Source organism: Bison bison, unplaced genomic scaffold (assembly GCF_000754665.1).
Source record: "Bison bison bison isolate TAMUID 2011002044 unplaced genomic scaffold, Bison_UMD1.0 scf7180017864224, whole genome shotgun sequence".
NCBI classification, from domain to species: Eukaryota; Metazoa; Chordata; class Mammalia; order Artiodactyla; family Bovidae; genus Bison; species Bison bison.
The window spans coordinates 4,082,559-4,108,012 of NW_011494796.1; the positions used below are offsets into that span (position 1 = coordinate 4,082,559).

General features: G+C 41.0%; 1 protein-coding gene across 1 annotated transcript in view; it reads left to right on the plus strand.

Annotated features, from left to right (window-relative positions):
- Positions 1-8,747: 8,747 nt before the first annotated feature.
- The window catches only part of CERS3 (ceramide synthase 3), a 160,987-nt gene continuing 144,280 nt past the window's right edge, over positions 8,748-25,454 (plus strand). The window contains exon 1 of the mRNA XM_010845823.1: positions 8,748-8,784. The gene's annotated coding sequence lies outside the window, so the exon portion shown is untranslated. The remainder of the gene's footprint in view (positions 8,785-25,454) is intronic.

The following is a 25,454-nucleotide window of genomic DNA, read 5'->3' on the forward strand; positions in this document are numbered from 1 at the left end:
ATTACATCTTAAAAATTGTTACAGGTTTAGATCAGGACAAATATGTTACATGTATAGAAAGTAACCTTGCAGTAATAATAATTTATCTTGATAACAATTATTTGCAAAGATTGAAACTATGAAAGAGTCAAATGGTATTTCTGCCCTAATTAGCTCCATGTTTTATAATTACTTCACATGGTATTAGCATGGCATGTATTTGGGTATCTGATCCATCACATTCATTGTAGATGGTTGTTGATGTGTAAGGAATGGAATGGTAAAATTGCTCCAATATATGAGATCAGTCACTCTAGTGGTTGCTGATAATAGAAGCCACAAACCCCATCATTGTTATTGTGAAAATATGCATGATTTATAGGTTATGTCTGTTGTTGCCATGTGTGACCATATGAAGATCTTTGCTTTGCATTTTCCCTGCTAAAATTCAGTAATGAAGTTAAATAATCTGAGAGTTTTCTGATCTGTCCTACTTATGATGTTACTTTTTCTAAAAACCTGATTCAGAGCATATCTGATGTCAAAGGGGTTTTGCTATTCAAAGATGTTTTTCTTTTCAGCTTTGATAAGAGATTTTTTAAATTTTTTAACTAAAATTTAAAGCTCTTAATGGTTGTTGTTGTTCAGTCACTAAGTGGTGTCCAGCTCTTTGCAACCCCATGGACTGAAGCATGCCAGGCTTCCCTGTCCTTCACTATCTCCTGGAGTTTGTTCAGATTCTTGTTCATTCAGTCAGTGATGCTTGCTATAATAATTATTTTTACATTTTGTATTTGTGTTTATTTGTTGACTAGTTGGTTGGTTGATTTTTATTTTAAGGATTTAGATAACTTAAAGTTTGGACTATAGTTGTTGAAACTAATTTCCCAATGTATAATTTATTCTCTAATGTGTCAGTCAGACATTTAATTGTAACTGGCTAATATTTTATTTTTCAAATGGACCTTGCAAACAGTTTACCATCATCAAGCAACCTATTTTTTTTAACCATACTTACTGGTAACTGCTATGATAGGAATTCCACAAATGTATGAATTAATGAACATTATAACCATAAATTATTCATGTAAATATTTGGTGATGCATCTTATTAGTTTTTAGCAAAACAATTTTTATACCTGATTTATTTTAAGAGGAACTAATATTTGGCAGTTTTATTCCAGAGAAATGATAAGGCATCTATTTTAAAAAGAGATAAATGAATGGAAATCATCCTGTCCTATTGGACACTTTCAGACCGCACCCAACAGTGAAACAAAGTGATAATCTAAATTTCTAATTCAAAACCAGCCTAACACAAAAGAGGTTAAGAAGGTGGGGGATTGTTTTTCCTCAATTTGGATCTCAGTAGAAACCTGTGAGGGGCACTTTATAATTAGTCTGAGTGGTATTTTGCTCATATCCCTTTAGTCTCTTTCAAAGTGTTAGACTCCAGCATTCACTGTGTAGTTCAGTTGATCTGTTAATAGAGCAAATGAGTGTTGACATTCAGGGAATGTGCTTGCTTTTTCCAGCAATAGCCAAAGTTTGAGATCCTTAAGTAGCTAGAAAGCAGGGACCATCACTGCCTTGTTCACTGTGATTTCCTATTTCCAGGCACATAGGAGGTGCTCAATAAATAATTGTTGAAGGAATGAAAATACCATGGAAGGAGGAAGAACAGCAGCAGAAGGTACATGCAGCTTAAAACATAGGAGGAAAGCATATTATCAGATCCGTAACTAGTATTTACTGAGCGTCTCCTATGAACCTAGTAGTGTTTCTGGGGTGAGATCTGGGCTCACAGGCTGTTTACAGCCTAGGGGAGACAAGGAATATACTGATCAATTTGAGTTACAAGAGGATTTTTGTGCTGTACTATTAAAGAATGGGACTGCACATAAAATGGGCCTGATGGTATGACTTGGATGATAAATGTAAAGAGAAAGGTTGATTCAAGTTGCTTTGAGAGGCAAAGTTTCCCAGAGGAAATGGGTGGGGCTTGGATAAGGAGGGATAGCAGGCAGGGCATGAGCATAGCCACTGGCTCACCCCAAGAGGAGATTGGTATTGGGGGACAGTGGGGAGCAAAGTGGGATAGGCTGCCTGGGATCATAGTTTGGAGGAGTGGCTAGGAAATAGACAGTCGTGGAAGTTAGATTTCACGTAACCAGCATAAAGAAGCCGTAAGTTCTGGAACAAGGAAGTATTTTGTTGTAGGCTGTGTTTTTAGAGTGCTCTAAAGGAGGAGGGCAGCTCTCCCTCAGAGACTAGACGGAGACAGGACACAGACCCCAGGACTAGAATTTCAGTACTACTTTCAGTCACACCACAGTGTTCTGGTCACTGTAGATGCTTTGGTGGCACAAATACAACCAATGAGGGGAAATGCATTTGTCCTAGAACTTTATTTTAGGAGGGTCTGGAAATGACCAAAGGCTGTCCGCACCTGTTCAACAGCCACAAACCCACACATGCTCAGTCTCTGTCTCAAGCCTGGTCTGTATTTCTAATGCCCTGTGGAGTATCAAAGTCAAATAAGGAGAGAGAAGTGTGAGTTCTTATTCTTGGGAATGAATCTTAGTTGCTGTCATCATGAAATTTAGTCCAGCTTGTGTTTTTCATAAAGGACTCCATCCTGCCTTTAAAAAACTTTCTCCCAAGAATTCACAAGCTGAAGAGAGGTGCCCATCCTTGGTGGTCTCAGGTTGCCAAGCACACCTTCTCTTGGTTGTTTGTTGGCACATGGTGTGTAGGGTATGGGATAGAGGGAGAAGGTGAGTGAGAGGGAAAAGATAGACAGGAAGCTCATTGAGCTCAGGGGTCTCGCTTTCATCTTTGTGTTTCAAGCAGCTTATACAATACATGAATGAATGATGACTGGATATATAAGGGGCATTTTGTTTCCTGATTGTCTGGTATTCATAACATGGTGTCAGTGGCCCAGATATTTGTTCAAACACTCATCTCCTTCCTACCTCCTCTTTCTTCACACCTGTGTAGTGCTGGTACAACTCATAAGGTATATGGAATGCTTGGCACAATGTTGGATTAAGGGAATATAGATGTTAAAGCTACCAATTCAAGCCTTCACAGACTGGAACAATCATGGGGTTAATGATTTTGAGGATGAAAAGTTTATCTGCCAACTCCAGTCTGTTTCCTGATGCCATACTATGCAGTCTGAGCTCCTCTTTTAAAATCCATGGCTTATACTTGCATGCACAAAGGCTATGAAGTAGTAAATTTTGAAGTCTGTCTCCTCTATGGTCCCAGTGTGCGCCTGGGTAGAGCATATAGATATACTCGTACCACATGTACATGTGTCCATTTCCCTCTGCACTCTTTATTATAGGGTTAGTGAACAATTCTGCTCATCTCTGTGAATATGCATCTGTATCAGTTTGGGAAGTCACTCTGTATTTTTATTCTTGAGATCCTTAGAGCCTTCAAAACACATAATGTTTTATGTCTGGCACATAGTATGAAGCCAGTAAATGCATGCTAAGTGAGATAATGAACAAATACTGTGTTCAGAGAATGGTCATGGGTGCTACTTGAAAACTTTATACAATCCTTATAATCAAGATTTAATTGGAGAAACTAAGTCTATGTGCAAAAAAATAAAGTCTATTAGGAATAAACATAGGAATAAAGCATATAGATTAAATATATTAATAATATTGGTTATTATAATCATAGCTAAAATCTACAAAGTGCTTACTATGTGCCAGGTACTCTTCTAAGAGCTTTGATGGATATTAACTAATTTAATGTTTTCCTAACTCTGTAAGATATTGCTGTTATTTTCCCCATTTTGCAGCTGAGAAACCCGAGGAATTGAGACTTAAGTGACTTGTCTGGAGTCACGCAGTCAGTAAGAGTAAGATCACACAATGAGCACAAAGAGGCACTGGGTTCAGCAGCAAAAACTTTCTGGAGGAGACCAGCTGAGATGTGGCCTGCCCCATCACCAAGGCAGAGACCGTTTGGTTGGCCCTCACCGGGGCTGGTAAACAAGGCTGTGGAGAGCCTGCTCACATAGCCAGATAACTGTTTTTTGAAAGAGATTCTCTCCTTTGAGGAGAAAAGCAGATAAACTCTATTAAACTTATATTTTCTTCTCTAGAAAATTAAGATTTGGTCTCAAATATAACACACAGCTTAGAATATCAGAAGCTGCCCTGCTTCCCTTTCCTCCATGTCCATACCACATGCAGCTGGGTGCCCTCTGGTCCTTGCCAGTGGAGCTGTGGCCCCATATCTAGGGGTCTGCTTCCCGTTGGGGCCCACAGTCCGTTCCCTGTGTCCTGCTTCCTCTATGTTCCTCCTCTAAGTTCCAAAATAGTCCTCCAAAGTCCGGATTGGATTTGCCTGCTTTTATCCTCTGCCCCTCTTTTACACTGTGAACTATTCTTTACACTCTTTCTTACTTTAGTAACATTTAGTGACAAGATTGCTCTGTGTATAAAAACTCATCCGTTTTATAACACATGTCTTATTACTCCCCTCGAAACCTCTCCACTCTTATCAGGCTTGATTGCTTACCTTTTATTGTCAGAGGTAATATTCACTTTTTAAAATGTAGTGAATCACTAATATTTTAATAAATGATTTAATATCTATTAATGACCAGCCTCTTGAGAAACCTATATGCAGGTCAGGAAGCAACAGTTAGAACTGGACATGGAACAACAGACTGGTTCCAAATAGGAAAAGGAGTACACCAAGGCTGTATATGGTCACCCTGCTTATTTAACTTCTATGCAGAGTACATCATGAGAAACGCTGGGCTGGAAGAAGCACAAGCTGGAATCAAGATTGCCAGGAGAGATCTCAATCACCTCAGATATGCAGATGACACCACCCTTATGGCAGAAAGTGAAGAGGAACTAAAAAGCCTCTTGATGAAAGTGAAAGAGGAGAGTGAAAAAGTTGGCTTAAAGCTCAACATTCAGAAAACTAAGATCATGGCATCTGATCCCATCACTTCATGGGAAATAGATGGGGAAACAGTGGAAACAGTGTCAAACTTTATGTTTTTGGGCTCCAAAATCATTGCAGATGGTGATTGCAGCCATGAAATTAAAAGACGCTTACTCCTTTGAAGGAAAGTTATGTCCAACCTAGATAGCATATTGAAAGCAGAGACATTACTTTGCCAACAAAGGTCCGTCTAGTCAAGGCTATTGTTTTTCCAGTAGTCATGTATGGATGTGAGAGTTGGACTGTGAAGAAAGCTGAGCACCGAAGAATTGATGCTTTTGAACTGTGGTGTTGGAGAAGACTCTTGAGAGTCCCTTGGACTGAAGGGAGATCCAACCAGTCCATTCTGAAGGAGATCAGCCCTGGGATTTCTTTGGAAGGAATGATGCTAAAGCTGAAACTCTGGTACTTTGGCCACCTCATGCGAAGAGTTGACTCATTGGAAAGACTCTGATGCTGGGAGGGATTGGGGGCAGGAGGAGAAGGGGACTACAGAGGATGAGATGGCTGGATGGCATCACTGACTCGATGGATGTGAGTCTGAGTGAACTCCGGGAGTTGGTGATGGACAGGGAGGTCTGGCATGGTGTGATTCATGGGGTCACAAAGAGTCAGACACAACTGAGCGACTGAACTGAACTGAACTGAATGGGGATTCAAATATATAAAACTGATTTAATGTCTTAAGTCCTAAAGTTTTTTAATAAAATGAAACAGTATTTCCTGGAAATGACACCCACACATGCATCTTGCTCTGTCATGCTTCCTTTGCATTCTGTTTTCTGTTAGCAATGAACTGATACATTTATCATGAGGCACAAGTGAGAAAGAGAAAAAAAAAAGGGAAAAAGAAAATCATTACCTTAGGAGTCCTGGAAGGAACATGTTTGTGTTTATCTTCCTCAGAGAAACTCCTCAGAGGAACTCAGGCTAACAACTCCCCCAGGTCACAACCAGCAAACCTCCAGAATTCCTCCCTTCTATCCCTCTAGCTGCTGTCCTCTGTTGTACAGGTTTTTCATCTGTCTCTAAAGAAGGAGGAACTATACCTTGTCCTTGACTCAAGAAATATAGCAGATGTGAGATTCTTTTGATGATAGAGAAGCTATGAGCTATGTATAAATACTTTATCTTTGATTTATACATACATCTTATCAGTAGGTGACATATATTTAGTTACATAATTGACAAACTTGTGATCCTACAGTACTGTTTTGGCTTATTTAATTCTGAGGGAATCCAGAGTAGAGTTCAGAAGTATCCTTTTCCCCAGATATCTGCAGAGTGAAACTGAGTGTTGGTTGCCCACAAGTTGGGGTGTTAACTATTAACATGTATTGAACAGCTCAGCATGGTGCTAAGCTCCAGGGATATAAGGATGTGTGAGGCATATTCCAGAGGAATTACCAATGTAGTGGGGACTACATGCATGCTCGGTCGAGTCCAGCTCTCTTGCAACCCCACAGATTGTAGTCTGCCAGGCTCCTCTGTCCACGGGATTATCCCAGCAAGAATACTGGAGTGTATTGCTATGTCTTCCTTCCAAGACATAGGGGATCTTCCCAACCCAGGGATCCAGCCCACATCTCCTGTGTCTCTTGCATTGCAGGCAGATTCTTTACCATTGAGCCACTAGAGAAGCCCGGGTAGTGGGGAAGCAGATACAAAACCAGCTAAGTTGTAATAGTAGAGTAGAGTGCTGTAATATCATTATAAACACACAACAGGGTGGGGTCAGAGCTGTGGGACTTGGCAGGTGAGTCAGACTTCCATCAGGCAAGAGAGAGCAGAAAGCAGCCAATGGACGGGCATGGAAGTTGCCTGCTTCTGTTGCCTGGACAATAGTGGGAAAGGTCAAGAGGAGAGTCTAAAGGACTGGTTGTCTCCTGTGACAAATCTAGACTGAGTATTAAAAAGCAGAGACATCACTTTGCTAACAAAGGTTCATATAGTCAAAGCTCTGGTTTTTCCAGTAGTCATGTACAAATGTGAGAGTTGGACCATAAAGAAGGCTGAGCACCAAAGAATTGATGCTTTCAAATTGTGGTGCTAGAGAAGACTCTGAGAGTCCCTTGGTCTGCAAGGAGATCCAACCAGTCCATCCTAAAGGAAATCAGTCCTGAATATTCATTGGAAGGACTGATGCTGAAGCTCCAATCCTTTGGCCACATGATACAAAGAGCCAACTCATTGGAAGAGATTCTGATTCTGGGGAAGATTGAGGGCAAGCAGAGAAGGGGGCAACAAAGGATGAGATAGTTGGAAGACATCACCTACTCAATGGACATGGGTTTGAGCAAACTCCAGGAGACAGTGAAGGACAGGGAAGCATGGTGTGCTGCAGTTCATAGGGTTGCAAAGAGTCAGAGACAGCTTAGCGACTAAACAACAGACTAGAAATGTACAGTGTGGGGTAATTCTGCATAGTCTCCTGGCAAGATCTGGTAAGATCTGAACCACAGTCTGTGCATTCATTGCCCAATCTGCTGACAGATCACCGCCTGCCAAATGAGCTTTAAAATTTATGAAACCTTTAATAGAAAAAATCTGAGAAGAGAAAACCAGACTAGGAGAATTGCATAAGTAAGTGTTGAGTGAAAGGGCCTTGACCAGTTTTCCTTCTTTGAACTAAATTCATTAGGGAAATTTGAGAAACTGTAAAGTTTCAGAGAACTTCAAACTGGCATTTTCCCCTTCTCTGCCTCTAGTCAACTTTTATTTTGCTGTCAGCTATTAAGCTGACAGAAGAAGAAAGCTGTCTTTCAGCGGTTAGAGTCAGCCAATGAGGAGAGCTTCAAACCAGGCTTTCAGGGAGGCAGCACTGCCCAGACCTCCTGGGAGGCAAGGTTCGGCTTATGAGACGGACAGGAATCAACTTGTTGAAGCTTTTTTACTTGTCAGAGCATCTTTAAATAATCCACGGTTGCAGCTGTTTCATCTTCAGACAAAGGAAAGTGAAAATGGTCCCAAAAAGGTGTAACATCTCAAGCTCTGTAAAATGAGGGACACCTGCCTTTAAAATGGAAGCATCTGAAGCAGGCAAACAACGTTTTTATCATGCTACTGAGTTTGTCTTTCCTTGTCTGTGATGATTATTCTTTGAGACACAAATCAAAAGAAAGCGAATCGCATCCAACTATTCTAAAAAGAAAAGATGACCTGATTTTTTTGGTCATTTTATGGTTCAGAAAGGGGATTTTTCTCAATTGCTAGGAAACAGGTGGGAAAATTGCATTTCTAAGAGTGATGCTCCTTAGTTAATGAGTTTTGTGGTGTGGTGGTGGTGGTGATTTAGCTAGCAAAATCCATGCCCACGTTTCAGGCTTCTGGAGAGTAATACACTGTCAGACCAGCTCAGAGAACTGTGCAGGGCTGTTAGCAGTGTTTCGGGTCTCTCTCAGCCACTAAACCCCTTCCTTTTAATACAAAGAGCAAGACTATCCTGAGTAGTAGTTGACGAATGACTTTTTACTGTGTGCACTGAAACGCAATGACGATGAAGCAGTTGATGCATTTGTGATTCACTGTCTCAATGGATTCCATTTTTCTCCTCTCCAAGTGGTGAAACAGAAAACAGCATTGCATCAGGAAGAACCTGAAGGTGTCCTCCAGGAGCTGTGCCCCACGTCACTGATTGCCCTCAGTCAGAAATCTTGACCTGCAACTTTAGAGGGTGGGTCTCTGAAAGAATTTCAGAGCTTACACAGCAGTGAGGTGTGTTGCTCTCTGATGAGAACGAAGCTGGCTGGAGCGCTGGGAGTCTGGCTCTGACTGTTTTCACAAGCCAGGGGCATCTTTGTGCACTGAAGTTTCAGAAAGGTAGGCACCATCTTATGGATGTTGTTATTATTTGAGTACCTTCAAAACCAAGTTGGTCTTGACTCTGTGTATGTGTGTGTGCGTGAGAGAGAGAGAGAAATGATCAAAATGTTTGTTTTTTGGCCTGATGCAGGAGAGAGACAGAAAACAGAAGTTCAAAGCCATTTGCTTGATACATTTTTAGTAATGAGTAAATGGTGAATTCAAACTTCTAACCTGTATTACTTGCTCTTGGCAAGTCTAAACTGATTCAGTGAAGGCCCAGGAAGAATTGTTCAGAGAGTGAAATCACGTGAGGCTGAACGCTGCGTCAGTGTAGCTTGATTTATTTGGAAAGCCTTGACTCAAGCTGAAATGAAAAGGGTGCCCATGGATCTCCAGGCAGCATGGAAAAGGCCACTTCAGACTACTTAAGAATGTCATAAATTTGGAACAAGGCAGAACTTGCTCATCTCACAGTGACAAGCTTTTTTAAGCTTGTTCCATCTTGAGGGAGATAATGTCATGTCCAGAAGACATTAGCTGATTAATTCTAAAACTTCCAGCTTTGTGCAGAAAAACAAAACAAAAGCAAAACTCTATTTTTTCTAACCCATGTTTAGTGAAGGTATTCTTTTGAGCAATTTTATTTCCTGAAAAGCCTTATACAGAGCATGGGAAAGAAATTTGGGGAACTTGCCGGATGATGATTCATTCATTAATCTGCAATATACAAGGTCTTTCTCCACTACAAGTGAGGGTTCAGACTTTAAACAACACCTTTCATTTCTCTTGGGTTTCCACTTAAAATTTCATCAGTAAAATCCTGGACAAAGGGACAAATTCTTGAAGAGGAAAATAGATACAGATAATAATTGTATAGTCTTCCCATTAAAAAATTTCTGTCATTTCTAAAAGCAATCACATTAATTTCCATAAATTTGAAGATAATTCTGGGTTTAGCAGTAAACTGCACTAATTGAATCCTTACTGTGTATTTATGCATTTCACATTTAATTCAGTGAGACAAGACTCATGTCATTTTCAGATAAGGAAATTTAGTCTCAGATTTATAGCAGCGTAGTAGGGAGGTGAGAGAGCCAGAACTCTGTTGCCTTTCTGCACACAGAATATATGTATGATTGGAGCCCTCTGTATTCCTATCCTTTTCCATCAGCCCTTTATGAGTCCTTGTCACATGGAGGAGTTTCTGAATCCATAATATGAAAATTTTGATACCTGATAGAGCAAAAGACCAAGCATGAATCTATATTTGCTTCTGCTCTGGGAGTGAAGTCATGATGAAGTTGACTGAACATGGACTAGAAAGGCAGACAGACCTAGATTTGAGTCCCTGCTATGTGACCTAGGCAAGTTAGTGAAATTCTTCAAACCTCAGTTTCCTTGTTTATAAGCTAATTGTAATAATGTCCATCATATAGCCTTGTTATAAGGACTAGAGAGACAAATAATGAAAGTGCCATCTGCATGATTGAAAAATGGTAGACTTTCGATCAATAATAGTCATTTCTCCAATAACTTGTTGAAGCTTTGACATGCTGGATCCTGTTCTGGGCATGGGGATATCAGCAGTGACAACAGAGGCAAGACCCTGCCCTCATGGAGCTGACTGGTGCTTATTTATTATATCATTGTGTGACTGACTTTCTGTGAAAATTACATTATGATTATTGAGACCCTTTATCGTGGATACAGTCTGGCTTTGACATAGCCTCTGAAGCAGGGTAATGAAAGTCCTGTGTCAAGATTCCCCTAAAATATAGTAAAATTCGGCAAAAAGCAAGAACATCAGATACTTCTTTTACAAAAGTCAGTTTGTTCTGCTAATCATTTCAGAGTTAGAGGTCAGGAAGGATGTGCTTTTATGCAAACATTTACACACACGCGCACACACAGAGAATTCATCTGAGTTTTCCTGGGCCCACAAAGCCATAGTAGAAGCATTACTGACAGGAGAGGTGTGGGAGGAGGGTCTGGCTCCAAGAACTCATGAAACAGAGTGTAGTGTGGCAACCATTCATGTGCTTTAGGTCCCAGGCCATCTACTCAAGAGCCCTGGGCTTTCCAGGGCCTTCCCAGTGTGAATTTAGGGACAAAGCTTGAATGGGAGATAATATACCTTTATAAAGACAGATTGAGGGCAAGAGCAACTGACTTATTTACCAGCTAAAAGCCTGGAGTTAAGTAGGCCAATTGGCATCAAGAATAGTATTTTGGCATCTGTCCCTAACTTTGAATCCCAATAAACTGCAGATCATCTCAGAAAGATACGAGAGGGACACAGGGAAGCTCCCTCTGGAATCCAATACAACTGTATTCTTCCTTTTCCTGGCAACACCTGCATACCCAATACCACTGCGCTTGTTGGTCTTATACACCCTGAGTTTTTTTATGTAGTTGGTAGACCCAGAATGACTGAACAACTCTGTGTCAGCCGAGACCAGAGAGTTGGCATTATGAAAGAAGGCTTTGTAAAGTGACAAGACTTACTTTTGTAAGCCCAGTCCAACGATCAGTCTCATCATTTTATGGGTTACGTTGCCTTCAGATTGTGTCTTGTAGCAAGGATTTTAAAGGATGAAAATATAAACTAAGTTAAAAGCCTAATTAAGGCTTAGGTAATAAACCCTCAAAGAGCAGGTGGATGGAGAGATTAAGAATCTTTAACCTTATATAATACTGTAATAGCCTGAATTCTCTCCAGGGATTTCTGTGAATGGGGGACAGACGTTTGATTATAAGTGGACTGCAGAAATCACTGTTTTGAAACAGTTAAATTATTTTGAAATTTCATTATTATCAGACCTTAAAGTCTGCAGAAACCCACTAACAAATGGAAGAGAGCTGTGTAAGAGGGGATGTGACCTTGAGATACATTCCTCCTTTCCCAGGTAGGAGGATTTAGAATTTTCCAGGCAGTGAGTGTTTATATGCTGCTCAAATAGAAAATGTTTTGGTTCATTTTAAAAACCATTTTCTCTTTATTTTTTTGCCCACGTGGTCACTGGCAAGTCTTTGGAGAGCAGTTGTTTAGTGTTCTAAGGAGTGTGAACTGAGCTGACCAGAGACCTGATGCATAGCTGGCATTTAGTGTACAGAAATTCCAACTCAATGAAAAGGTTCCCTTTTTTCCCTGAATTATATCTTCAGGAAATACCAGGAAACTGAGGTACTTAACCAGAATTTCTAAATCCCTCTGCTCAGGATTGGTATACACAAACATACCCCACACAGACACACACACACACACACACACACATGCACACACATGACATAGACACAGACACACACACACACACATTCATGTGCATAATATAAAAACAAAATCAAAAGATACATACTTTGTGTGTGCAGCAAAACTGTAGTTCTCATGTCATAGAGTGCGATAGATTGGGCCTTCTGCCCTCTGAAATACATGGTGTGTGGTCACTGGGCCTGGAGAAAGGAGAAATGGAAGCAGTTTTCTAGCTTTTTAAAAAACTGAGATATAATTTACATATTAGTTTCAGATGTTGTTACATAATAATATTTGTATATATTGTGAAATAATTACCAAATACAATTCTCATTAATGGGAAAACTGTAAAATTCACAGCTAATACATATATTTAGGTTATTTGAAAAGATAAAATATTACATTGAGGGATTTGAAATCATTTTTACTTACATTTCCATATTCTACAATGAAGTAATTAGGAAGGGAAAATCATATGGCACAATCCACTTGTTCTTTATAAAGTCCTTATGTTCAAAAACAAGGCCTATTTCTTTTATTTGGTTTCATTGGCCAGACATACTTTAGCAGATAGTCAATAAATACTCACTGGTTAGACTGACAGGCTGAACAATAATCATTTCAAGATTCAAGCAAAAATTCTAAGAGCCTTTTCTTCAATAATGAAGATTACTTAACATCATTTAATAACTAAATTGGCTTCAATTTCTTCCCCTCAAATTTTGTTTTCTTGCTTGACATCTGATTAAAGCTTTAAAACTGTAAAATATGCTGATGCTGAACAAATCTCAAACTGTGCAGATGAGCAGTTTTCATGTGTGATGTTCCCATCACAGGCTCACTGTTACTTCTGACCTTGGGTCAGCCTTACAGACTTGTAATGAGCTCCTCTTGTTCCATTAGCTTGGCTTTCCCTTGCTTGTTTCCTGTATATCTGCTTTCTGTGAATTCTGGTCTACGACCACCTGTGAAAGAGAAAAACTTCAGAACTTTGCTAGATGATGGCTGTAAAATAATATTCAGGTTGGATTTTCCTAAGTAATTTTTTCACAGGTTACATTTTAGCAGTGGTTTTCAAACCTTTTTTTGTTGTTTGTTTTTTGGTGATCACTGATGGTAAATACTTCCAGATCTCCACTTAGAATGTACACACACATTAATTGGAAAAAGTTTCCCAAACAATATTTGATATGTATTGATGTTTTCTCTTCTATTCCATTCCACTGCATAACCTTTCTGGCCTGACCTAATAATTTTGTAGCTGGTGCATGCATCACTCATGTCTGACTCTTTGCCACCCTATGGACTGTAGCCTGCCTGGCTCCTCTGTTCATGGGATTCTCCAGGCAAGAATACTGGAGTGGGTTGCCATGCCCTCCTCAAAGGGATCTTCCAGGCCCAGGGATCAAACTTGAGTCTCCTGTGTTGCAGACAGATTCTTTACCACTGAGCCACCAGGAAAGCCTTTGTAGCTGGTAGTGGTTCTCAGTACTAGCTGAAAGGAAGACTTAACTAGGTAATTTAAAATATATATATTAAAGTCAAAATCACACTAGACCCATGAAAAAGACTAGAAATTCCAAAAACAGACCTCTGCTTTACGTATCAGTTGCAGTACATTAACTCCAATACATATTGGACCCTTGGTTTATAACATTATAGATACTATAAGGAAAGAATGACCATTTGAATATCTATATGGACAAAATCTTGTTTCTAAACTCAAAATGTATAAAGATCTAAGTGTTAATATGGATGTGACAGGTAAAACATTAAAGTTCTGGATCTGTGCTCTTCAGTACAGTAGGAATTGAATATCATACGATTATTTTGTTTACTTTCCCAGCATCTTTTTGTTTTTGGTCAACCTTAAGACGTTTATAATTAAGTTTCACCAACATGAATGACACAGGGGAACTTGGAATCCCCTCTTGCAGCACGTGGTACCAGCAACCTGCCCTGTGGGTCAGCCCAGCCCCAGTTCCACCACTTTTCTCTAGGTTCCCAAGTGCCCCTGCTTTACAGAATCAGGTTACTGTATGGTTTAGCAGAAACAAAAATTGAGGAAATACTCAATAAATTTTAGTTTAGAGAAGAAGAAATTTTAAAAAGGCTTAGAAACCTGTAGATCCCACCTCATGATCAGTAGAGTAGCAGCAGGTTGAACTGGCACATGTTGGACCTTCCCCAGCAAGGGAAAAGGAGTTGGTGCTATACCTGGTGTGGCACTGACTTGGGACCTTGGTATGTGTCAGCGTGGTATTTTCTTTGATTCACAGCAGCTAATGGCAGAAATCCAAGAGACAAATGAAAATCATATAAATATATATTGGAAAGAAATTTAAGGATGCCCTTTTCAAAAGAATGTATATTTGAGAAGTGTAGAAACCTAGGGAAATTTTTGTTTTTAAATAATATGTTACATTTTCATACAATATACCCAGGATGTTTTTCCCTCCAGGTACTTTTGCAGGCAAAAGATCCATAAATTTAAAGCCATGATTTTAATCATTAATTCTCCCAAAAGTATAATTAATAGATGAGATATTTTCTCTGTATTCTAGACTTTGCAAATATGCCACATGTCTCTCTCTGTCTCTGTCTTTCCCCCGTCTACTTAAAACCTGGGTGTTACCTGCATTTTTTTTCATTAAGGAACTTCTTGCATTAGATAGACCTGGACAGGAATGACTGGTTCTTTTCAGTTTTGAGGTCTTACAAGTTATTTTCTTTGGGTGAGTAAGTAGCGAGAGCTGGTGGCCGTAGGCAGTGAAGTTGCCCTGGTTGAGGAAGGCTCAAAGGAGGAAATAGTGACTATGGCAGAAGGTGCCCAGTTTCCCAATTTCATGCCAGCACTACTTGCTAGGGGGAAAAAAATCCCCCTTTCTATTGTTATTTTTTAATGATTTCTTAGTCAAAGAAGAAAGCTGCTGGGAACGTGTAATTGAGGTTATTTTTCTGCACTTCTTCACTGCATCCCTGTCCTGTGCTATAGGCCGTCACACCCATGCATGCCACCCTTATCTGAAGACTATGCGAATCTTTGTCATCTTGTTCTTTTCCAAGGGATGCTTCCTTCTGCAGAGGCAGTTGAAAATATTTCATAAGCAAATATTTTAAATATTAAAATTGGGGGCTTGCTTCATCATGTTGCCCTGATAACACCAAAGTGAAAGTCACTTAGTCAAGTCTGACTCTCTGCGATCCCATAGACTATAGCCTGCCAGGCTTCTCTGTCCTCAGAATTCTCCAGGCCAGAATACTGGAGTAGATAGCCATTCCCTTCTCCAGGGGGATCTTCCCAACCCAGGGATCGAATCCAGGTCTCCTGCATTGCAGGCAGATTCTTTACCATCTGAGCCACCAGGGGAGCCTTCCCTGGTGAGCCACTAAGTCCTTCCCTAAAAGTAAACTTGCCTCCTCTTTATCAGTGAGTAAGACAGATGTTCCAAATTCCTTCCTTTTAAAAAAATTGTTTATTTTTGGCTGCGGTGGGGCTTGGTTGCTATACACAGGCTTTCTCTAGTTGCGGTGTTTGGGCTTCTCATTGCAGTGTTTGGGCTTTCTCTTATTGCAGAGCAGGACTCTGTGGCTTGCAGGCTTCAGCAGTTGTGGCACATGGGCTTAGTTGCTCCATGGACCAAGGATCAAACAAGTATCCCCTGCATTGCACTGCATTGCAAGATGGATTCCTAACTATTGGACCACCTGGGAAATCCCTAAATTCTGTCTTGGTCAAGATGTGGCTGTGCACCCTTCTATAGGTTTCACTCTCTGTCATAGAAGATTCCTTTGTTGAGACTGCACAGGACAAGTATCATGATGTAAGAAATCTTGCTGACACTGGGAAAATTAATTACCTACCCTGTCAAGGAAATGAATTATCCATCAGAAAAGCTTTTCCCAACTAATACTTGGTCGAGTAACCTCAACACTGATCAAGGTATTGTAGGAAATCAGTGAATGATGGCTGGCTGTGGTGCCACCTGAAAGTCCACAATACTGTTGAGGAGGAAATGTAAATAGTGACCACAGTACCAACACCTGCAGTTTACTGGGCACTTACTATACACCAAGCATTATGCAAAGTGATTTAGACACACAGCCTCATTAATCCTGACCTAGATTTTACAGACATAAAAACTGTTATACCTGTTTTACAGATGAGATCATATAGCTTTAAAGGGGTGAGGATGTGTGTTCAGATTCCCAAACACTTATTCTTGACAGATCAGTAGGCCTTGGGTTCCTACACGTCCTGTCCTGAAATTCTGTCCCAGTGTGTTGTGTGTGGGGAGGTCTGGGCATCCCCCTTGTGATCTTTGTGGAGTTCGGAACCAGGTGACGCTACACAATACAGCCTCTTCAGGGCTTGTCTCCAGGCTGTCTGTTTAGCACAGTTTGTGTCTGTTATGTGGGCTCCCTTTACTGAAAGAAAAATACGAAATCAGTTATCTTTTCTCAGTAGTGAGAGATGTGCACTTCATGGCAGGAAGGCAGCTATGAAGGACAGGAGGTGTCCTATTCCTCTCCCTTGGAAAATCTTTTTAAACTTAGCATTTAATCTTATTATTTAAGATTTAAAGATTTTTGCCCCTACCCAATAAGATTAGGATAGTAAGATAGTATCATTATATAACATTGATTCCGTACTTCACTGTATTCAAGTATTTTTACATACCTGCTGCTGCTGCTGCTAAGTCGCTTCAGTCGTGTCCGTCTCTGTGCGACCCCATAGACGGCGGCCCACCAGGCTCCCCCGTCCCTGGGATTCTCCAGGCAAGAACACTGGAGTGGGTTGCCATTTCCTTCTCCAACTTATGAAAGGGAAAAGTGAAAGTGAAGTCGCTCAGTCGTGTCTGACTCTTCGCGACCCCATGGTCTGCAGCCTACCAGGCTCCTCCGTCCATGGGATTTTCCAGGCAAGAGTACTGGAGTGGGGTGCCATTGTTTTATCACTCTTAATCCACAACAGGTCCTTGTAGAATTAGCACCATTTAATGGTAATTCAGATGAATATTCAGAGAGGCTGAGTTGTCCAAGACCATTTAGCTATTAAGTGACAGATCGAACCCAGGCCATCTGACTCTAGATCCAAAGTTCTCTCTTTTCAGCTATTTGAAAGACAGTGAGCTACTTGAGGTGGTGTATGTAACACTGCATTCCTTTTTTTTTTTTTAATTCTTTGATTTCAGGTTTGTGATTTGTATGGTAGTCTTCCTGACCTGAGACTAAGTGAGGCGGGAGCTTCTGCAGGCTCTGCACCCAGCCAATCCTCCAGTTTCTCCAATGGGAAAACTTGAGACAGAATGAGGGCCTCGACTTGGGCTCCTCTGAGTTACTAGCAGCAACAAGGTTCTCAACTCCCTTGCTTTTGCCTACATCACTCACTTGTGCCTGGGACTAATAACAGGTTAATTTGTGAAGCAAGATGTGTGACTCACCAGACAAGGGAGGAGAGCCTGTAAGAAAGGACTCGGAGGAGAAGAGCAACATATTTAATAGCAACTGGAAAGGAAATGCTGTCATGATGCTAATTGAGTTAAGATTTCTTTCCATTGCAACACCATTTTCTGGTTATCCAGCTATTAATTTGTATTTTAGGCTTCTAAAGTTAGCTAAAAGGGGCAGGGCAGGGAGAAGAGAGAAAGGGAATTCAACCTTTGAAGGGAAAATTATCAAATCTGTATTACTTTCTCATAGATTTCTTCTCAATCATCTTGGACCCCTCTTCTTTGAACCCTAGGATGTGCATTTTTCTGAAGCTTACCTATTGTGTAACGTTGCTTTACATCCTTCTGATTTCAGCCGTAGCTGTGTTTGTGTGAGCTCCTATCCACGTCACCAGTCTGAAAACACTTCGTCAGTAACTTGCCTCTCTCTGTCCTGAGCTGGCCTTTGGCAGTCTTTGTCAATTAATGACTAGGTCAGAGATGAACCAGATTAAGGTGAAGAGGCATCCAGGAGAATTACTTTTTGGTGACCACTGCCTCCTTAAATCGGAGAAGGCGATGGCACTCCACTCCAGCACTCTTGCCTGGAAAATCCTATGGATAGAGGAGCCTGGTGGGCTACAGTCCATGGGGTCGCAAAGAGTCAGACACAACTGAGCAACTTCACTTTCACTATTCACTTTCATGCATTGGAGAAGGAAATGGCAACCCACTCTAGTGTTCTTGCCTGGAGAATCCCAGGGACGGGGGAGCCTAGTGGGCTGCCATCTGTGGGGTCGCACAGAGTCGGACAGGACTGAAGCGACTTAGCAGCAGCAGCAGCAGCCTCCTTAAATGCCTTTTGCTGTGTTATCTTTATTATCTCCAGAATCTAAAGTCAGTTTATAGATCTCAAGAATCTGTCTTCCTGTTGACCAAATAAGCACATTTTAAAATTTTAGTTACCTGTTTGTGTGTATAGAAAGGCTGTGTTAAGTTTTACCTAGGTAACAAACTTGCCTTATTTCAAATCAGCTATTAGTTTTTGTGTTTGAAACATTAACTTAAAAATTAGCCCCTTAAAAAAAATAAGGTGAAATAAATCACCTTAATAACATCTTTTAGTCATGGGAAGCTGGGTGCCTACTTGGAAAGCAACAATTTAAAAATCTTAAATACCCAGAATTTTGCTGTTTTCAGTTATTGTTTTCATGTTTCCATCTAGATTTTGTCTCTGCAAACATGCTCACACACATATACGTAATGATTAAAATAGTATGTTATATAGACCATACACTATCATGTGCTCATAGTATAGATGTAATTTTGAGTTTTCTTTTTTTAAACATGTTATAAAACTTTTCATATTTATAAATTTCATCTGTGTGTTAGTCACTCAGTCATGTCTGACTTTTTGCAACCCTTGGACTGTAGCCCACCAGGCTCCTCTGTCCATGGGATTCTCCAGGCAAGAGTACGGAGCCATTGTCTTCTCCAATAAATTTCACAATTTTTAGCATTAACTGTGTATTATTACATAAAATTAACATTTTAAAATGTATTTAAACATTACAGATTTTTAAAATCCATAATTTACTAACACTAAAGTGTTATTTATTAACCAGGGTTTAAATTTTTTTGCTCAGATAACACATATTTCTAGGTAGGCTTGAACATTTTCATGACTCCTAAAATTTATTATTCCATTCCAGGATGATGGTATCATTTATGTTGCCACCAGTAACATAGGAATGTAATGGTTTTATATTTACATGTAAATGATATATATAAAACATTTATAGCATCATTAGCACTGAGTGTTATTTTTAAATTTGTCTTCTAATTTAATAGGTGTCATGTATAGAATTTTAGGAAGTGAAAGTTCATTTAGTTCTACTCCTTAGAAGGGCAACATGGTATTTAATAACTTGACTCCAATTTACAATTTAACAGGCATATAATACAGTCATTTACAAATATTTATTCACTTTGTCATTTTAACAACTTCATCAGTGTAGTACTATTATTATTTCTGTTTTGTAGATAAGGAAATTGTCATTAGTTGTCCAAGAGCACATAGCTAGTTAAAGTGTTAGAACCTAGACCGTCTGTCTCCAAAGTCCGTGTGGTTGACTCCGTTAATATCTATTGAGAACTTAATTGTTCCTTCAGTTTCTGTAGGCCAACTTACGGATACTATTGTGAGCAAAACAACTGTAGTCCTTGCTCTAGTAGACCTTGAGGTCTGGGGAGGGAACCAGACTTTAATCAAATCAACATATATAAAATTACAAGCTTGATACATGTTATGAAGAAAAAGAATGCAGTAATGGAAGAATCTAACAGGAATGTTTCTTTTAGCTGTAGGAGTGATGGGGTCAGGGGTCATGGAAAGTTTTGATAAAGATCTTAGAGGCACTTAAATTGAGACTTGAAGGATAAGGAGGCGAGAGAGTAGTGTGAAGATGGGTGAACTCAGCATAAGGAGCAGTCTATGCATATGCCCTGAGGCAGGAAAGGAGTTGGCTTGCCTTTTGCTCTAAGGGTCATAAAGTCAACCAGCTTGCTTGTGGGATCAGAAAGTGAGGGGGAAAGGGAGCAGAAGAGAGCCTAGAAAAGCAGACTGGGGGTCCAGTGGTCCAGGGCCGTGCTACAAATTTCTCACTCACAGAAGTGTGCACACTGAGGAAGAGTGTGAGAGTGCGCACTGGGGAAGACTGTGAGAGCGTTCACTGAGAGAGTGCACACTGGGGAAGGGCAGTGAGAGTGTGCACTGAAGAAGAGTGTGAGAGTGTGCACTGAGAGTATGTGCACTGGGGAAGAGTGTAAGAGTGTGCACTGGGGAAGAGCAGTTGAGAGTGGGCACTGGGGAAGAGTGTGAGAGTATGCACTGAGAGAGTGTGCACTGGGGAAGAGTGTGAGAGTGTTCACTGGGGAAGGGCAGTGAGAATCTGCACTGGGGAAGAGTGTGAGAGTGTGCACTGAGAGAGTGCACACTGGGGAAGAGTGTGAGAGTGTACACGGAGAGAGTGTGCACTGGGGAAGAGTGTGAGAGTGTGCACTGGGGAAGTGTGTGAGACTGTGCACTGAGAGAATGTGCACTGGGGAAGAGTGTGAGAGTGTGCACTGGGGAAGAGTGTGAGAGTGTGCACTGAGAGAGTGTGCGTTGGGTAAGGGCACTGGGGAAGAGTTTGAGAGTGTGCACTGAGAGAGTACACACTGGGGAAGGGCAGTGAGAATTTGCACTGGGGAGGAGTGTGAGAGTGTGCACGGAGAGAATGAGCACTGGGGAAGAGTGTGAGAGTGTGCACTGAGAGAGTGCGCACTGGGGAAGAGTGTGAGAGTGCACTGAGAGAGTGTTCACTGGGGAAGGGCAGTGAGAGTGTGCACTGGGGAAGAGTGTGAGAGTGTGCACTGAGAGAGTGCACACTGGGGAAGGGCAGTGAGAGTGTGCACTGGGGAGGAGTGTGAGAGTGTGCACTGGGAGAATGCACACTGGGGAAGAGGGTGAGAGTGTGCACTGGGAGAGTGCATTGGATAAGGGCAGTGAGAGTGCACCCTGGGGAAGAGTGAGAGTGTGCGCTAAGAGAGTGCGCACTGGGGAAGGGCAGTGACAGCCACCTCCAAACACAGCTGGAGTTGCTTTGGACAATAAGCCACAGGCAAAGCCATCCCCAAGGGGGTTTCTTCTGCACACAACAGCAAATGGCGACCCTGCCTGTACTTTTCTAGGAATTAAATGTTACTGGCTCATTATTGGTGATGGACAGGGAGGCCTGGCGTGCTGCAATTCGTGGGGTCGCAAAGAGTCGGACATGACTGAGCGACTGAACTGAACTGAACTGGCTCATTATTTGAGTTAGGAAGGGGCTATTTAAGTTAGGAACCTAGATCAAGGCGTATTGTGCAGTTTTCTTAGAGCCAAGAGAAACATGGCCTGAAGAGAACAGCACCAGGGAAGGGGCTTGGCTTGAGAGAGAAAGTGACCCCGTACAGATGCCAAGTGCCTTGTTGGCATTTTAAGGGTTTATTAGCTCTGCTGGAAATTTTTCCATAATGTTTACTAACAGTGAAAAAGTATTGTCTTAGTAGAAAATGATAGCTGGCTCATGGAGACATTAACCTATGCTTTGGAATCAGTGGAAGCAAAAATGTAGAAGCACATCTTCCTGAAATCTCAAGTCTACCCTTAATCTCTAAGCAAACTCTATGTACAGCATCAGAAGGGGAAAATGAGAAGGCTCTTTCTTCTCATTTCAATTTCAGAGGCCTTTTGTTCAGTATAACTTTAGCTTTTGTTAATTGGTATTAGAGTAAGCACATAAAGTTTGTTAGACTTTTCCATCAAGTCAGGAAGCATTGGAGAATGAAGGTTTGGCCAGTAGGAAGAACTCTAAGATTATAGGAATCACAGGTGTAGGAAGCAGTCATGACCCCTGGGGCTGAGATAGAGTACACAAGGAAGTAGCCCCCAAGGCTGATGTGCAGACTCTGTTGAACGAGCATCAGTTCAGTCAGTTCAGTCATGTCCGACTCTTTGAGACCCCATGGACTGCAGCACATGAGGCCTCCCTGTCCATCAGCAACTCCCGGAGTTGAAAGAGCATACAGGGTTGCTATTGGAACCAGGAGAACTGGCTGGCTATGGAAGCAGCCCTCAGGAACTTGCAAGAAATTTGCTCTCTAGGCCGCTGTCAATTGGTGAGTGTTTCTTTGGAGGTACTTGGCCACAAAACTCCTCAGGAAGGCACTGATGGGTTCTGCTGGCTGCTGGGGGCTCCTGGAGCCTTCATTGGAAGCACACCAGAGCCAAAAACAAAACTCTCTGCTCCTGCAGTGTCTCTCCACCACTCCCTACTTACAAAGTTCCTGGGCCAGCTGGCAAAGGGAAATAGGTAAAGGGACTGAAGGGACCAGAATCATTTCACAGAGCAGGTAAGCAGCATCAAAATTCAGTGACTTACATGAGATAGAAGTTTGTTTCCCTTGCACATAACAGTCCAGATACGGGTAGACTGGGGCTAATGTGCTGATTGGCTTCAAAGGCTGCTCCAGGTCTGTCATCCCCACGTTCAACTGTTGGGCAGGAGAGAAACCAGGGCATGCAGCTTGGTCTTTGGGAAGATTACCCAAATCAGTTCCATTCCTGTGTCGTTGACTGAGACATAGTCACGGATGGCCACATCTAGCCATGCTAAAGGAAGGTTGGGAAATGTTGTCTTGCATGGCAGGGCAGCCACGTGTCCAGGTTGAACTTGGGGGTTAGGGTGGGGATCTGTAACTAAAAGTCAGGATGAATGGATACCTAGGACATCCTGATGCCCCTCAGTGGCATCTTCGAGGTGATACCATGTTTTTGGTACAGATCCTCAGAAATTTTCCTTTTAGTCTCTAAATCTATTCTGAATTTCTTCAAGGCTTTAAATTGATATAAATGTGAAATTCAGTATGAGAGAATTAAAATTGTTTGTTTCTTGTTGTAAGTTAATTATTTACCTAAAGTATAGGACTTTTTTCCCCTTCTTTTCAGTTTTCTAAAGCTATAAGCCCAGGTATTTATTAACTTTTTATGCACTAACTTAGTCATAATAAATATCCTTCAGAGTTAAGTTGCTCTGTCCTTTGCATTGTCTTATCCATTTGAAAAGGCACAACTTAAAATGCTTTTAGAATCGGAATTTACAGTTGGCACAGTTCACAGGAAGCAACTAGGTGCTCATATTTTCTTTCTGTTTTGTCTTAAAGGCATAAACCAGTTGTTTTGACTGAGTTAGTAGAGTTAGTTCCAAAGGAAAAAAAAATAGAAGGTAAATAAACATGTTTGCCTAACCTCCTGCACCAAATTTTAAGTTGTTTTGCAACTAATAAAAATGAAGTTGTACATAGTTAAATTAGATATCATTTTTGACCATAGTATAAACCCTCCGTTGATTCATTCAGCAGACACTTAGGTAGTGTCTACTGTGTGGCAAGCTCTGGGTATACAGCAGTGAATGAGCAGGGCAAGATGCTTGCTGTTCTGGAGCTGACTTTTCTTCACCAGAAAATCCTGGTCCCACTTAATCCAGCTGGTCTCCCAGTCTCAAAAACTCTCACCAACTTTCATATCCTCCAACCATAATAATACTCAAAGACCAAGAATATTGATTCAAGAGTGTCTCTCTTTCACTCGCATTGCTCAGGAATTTACTTCAGTTAAACTTATTTTCTTAACTTCCCATTTCTCATCACCATCCTCTATCTGAGCAATATTTTCTATTCTGTAGAGACACTTTCTTTCATTCCCCTCGTATCCAAGAGATATGTTCTGTAGAGCTATCTTCTCAACTAATGTGGTGTTTATAGTTGGGATTGGATTGATAGATATCAGAAGCTGTCCAAAACCTCAGCCTGATTTAGAGTTCTTACCTCAGCAATAGTTGGAGTAACACATTTTTCCAGAATTTTACAAAAATGTTGCTTCAAATAGTGATAAACTTGTAACCCAGATGATTTTATTTCTTCAAGTCCTAGGTCAGATTTAATAGTGTGTGTCTAAAAAAGTGGCTCAGCAGGCTTCTTTCACCCTGCTGGGTTCTGTATCCATGAGGTCAGAAAATAATGAGTCACAAAAACCTACATGCATTAGATGGTTTTCCCGCAAACTGCTGGCAGCTGGAGTTGAAAATAGGGTTTAAAATTTCCACAGTATTAGTGGGAAAACACAGCTGGGTTAAGATGCCACTTCCATTACTTCCCCAAAGTAAAAGGAAATAACTTCAGGTACTTTTCTTGCAAATATTTCCTATTTTAAAAAATAGCTTCAGATTTTTTATATAGGTAAAAATTGAAGTTCCTTCAGATATCCTTTTTATGTAAATAGGGATTTCAGTACTTAGAGATTGTACAAAAGATGGGGAAAATGGAGTTTGAGTAGCTGATGAGAAAAAAAGGGACTGAGAATGGCCAAGGAGTAAATGAATACGTTTGCTTCCCAGAGGACTCTAAGCAGAGACTGAAGAGTTGTCAATACTCTTGGCAATTTTCAGTTGCCAGAAAAACCTAGATTTCAGCCAAATTAATAAAGACAAGAGGTGGGCTATGAGTTTGATATGATATTTAGTGAGCTTCTCAGAGTGTTCAAGAGTGAGTGAGTCATGGGTAGGGTCCCAGAATGAGATTCATTGTTACAAATGCTTAGGACTTTTTTTTAAGCAGTAACTTGTCTGGTTTTAAAAACAGGGATCTTTCCATCTCATTTTGTTTCCATCTCAGGATTGTTTAAATATTATGATACTTAGTTAATACAGCATCAGGTACCATTCCACTCTGTGTAGATAATATTTGTCATTCACCAAACTTTTTAAGGGTGGCTTAGGGAGGCCAGTAGCCTGTGTTATGCTGAACAACCAAAAAAAACGTTTAAGTAATGACTGAGCACAACTGTCAACTTTGAAACATAGTATGCAGAACAGGAGCAAAAATGGGAGAGAAAGAAAGGAAAGGGGACCAGTGAGTGCCTTTGTGGGCAAGAGAGATTGGTGGCTAACCAGAGGGAGAAATTGGCAGATGCTGCAAGCTACCTGCCCCTCCTCAGTTATTCAAGGGAGTTCCTGCTTCTCCATTTGAAAACCCTAAGAACAGGCACTGTTGCTAAGTTTAAGGTTCAGACAGCTGAGTTGGAGCTGTCAGTTTCTCCTAAAAGAGGGTAAGGAAAATGCTAGGTGTATCAGTCATCACTCTTGATTATAAGCAGTGGAAGCCACCTGTTTCTTATTACCTTAAAAAAAAGACTTCACTGAAAGTGACTCACAGCAGCACCAAAAAAGGTGGTAGGTCAAACCTGGACCACAGTAGAAACCAAGCGACCACAGCGATCAGGAAGGGCAGGAAGCCGAGAGATGACAGCTGTCTTCTCAGCAGCAGCAGCTGGGTAGAATGCCATCTGCTGCTGCACTCCCTCTTGTCCCTGTCTGCTCCAGATTCAAAGTCTGGGGCAAAGTATCCATTTGGCCAAACCCAGG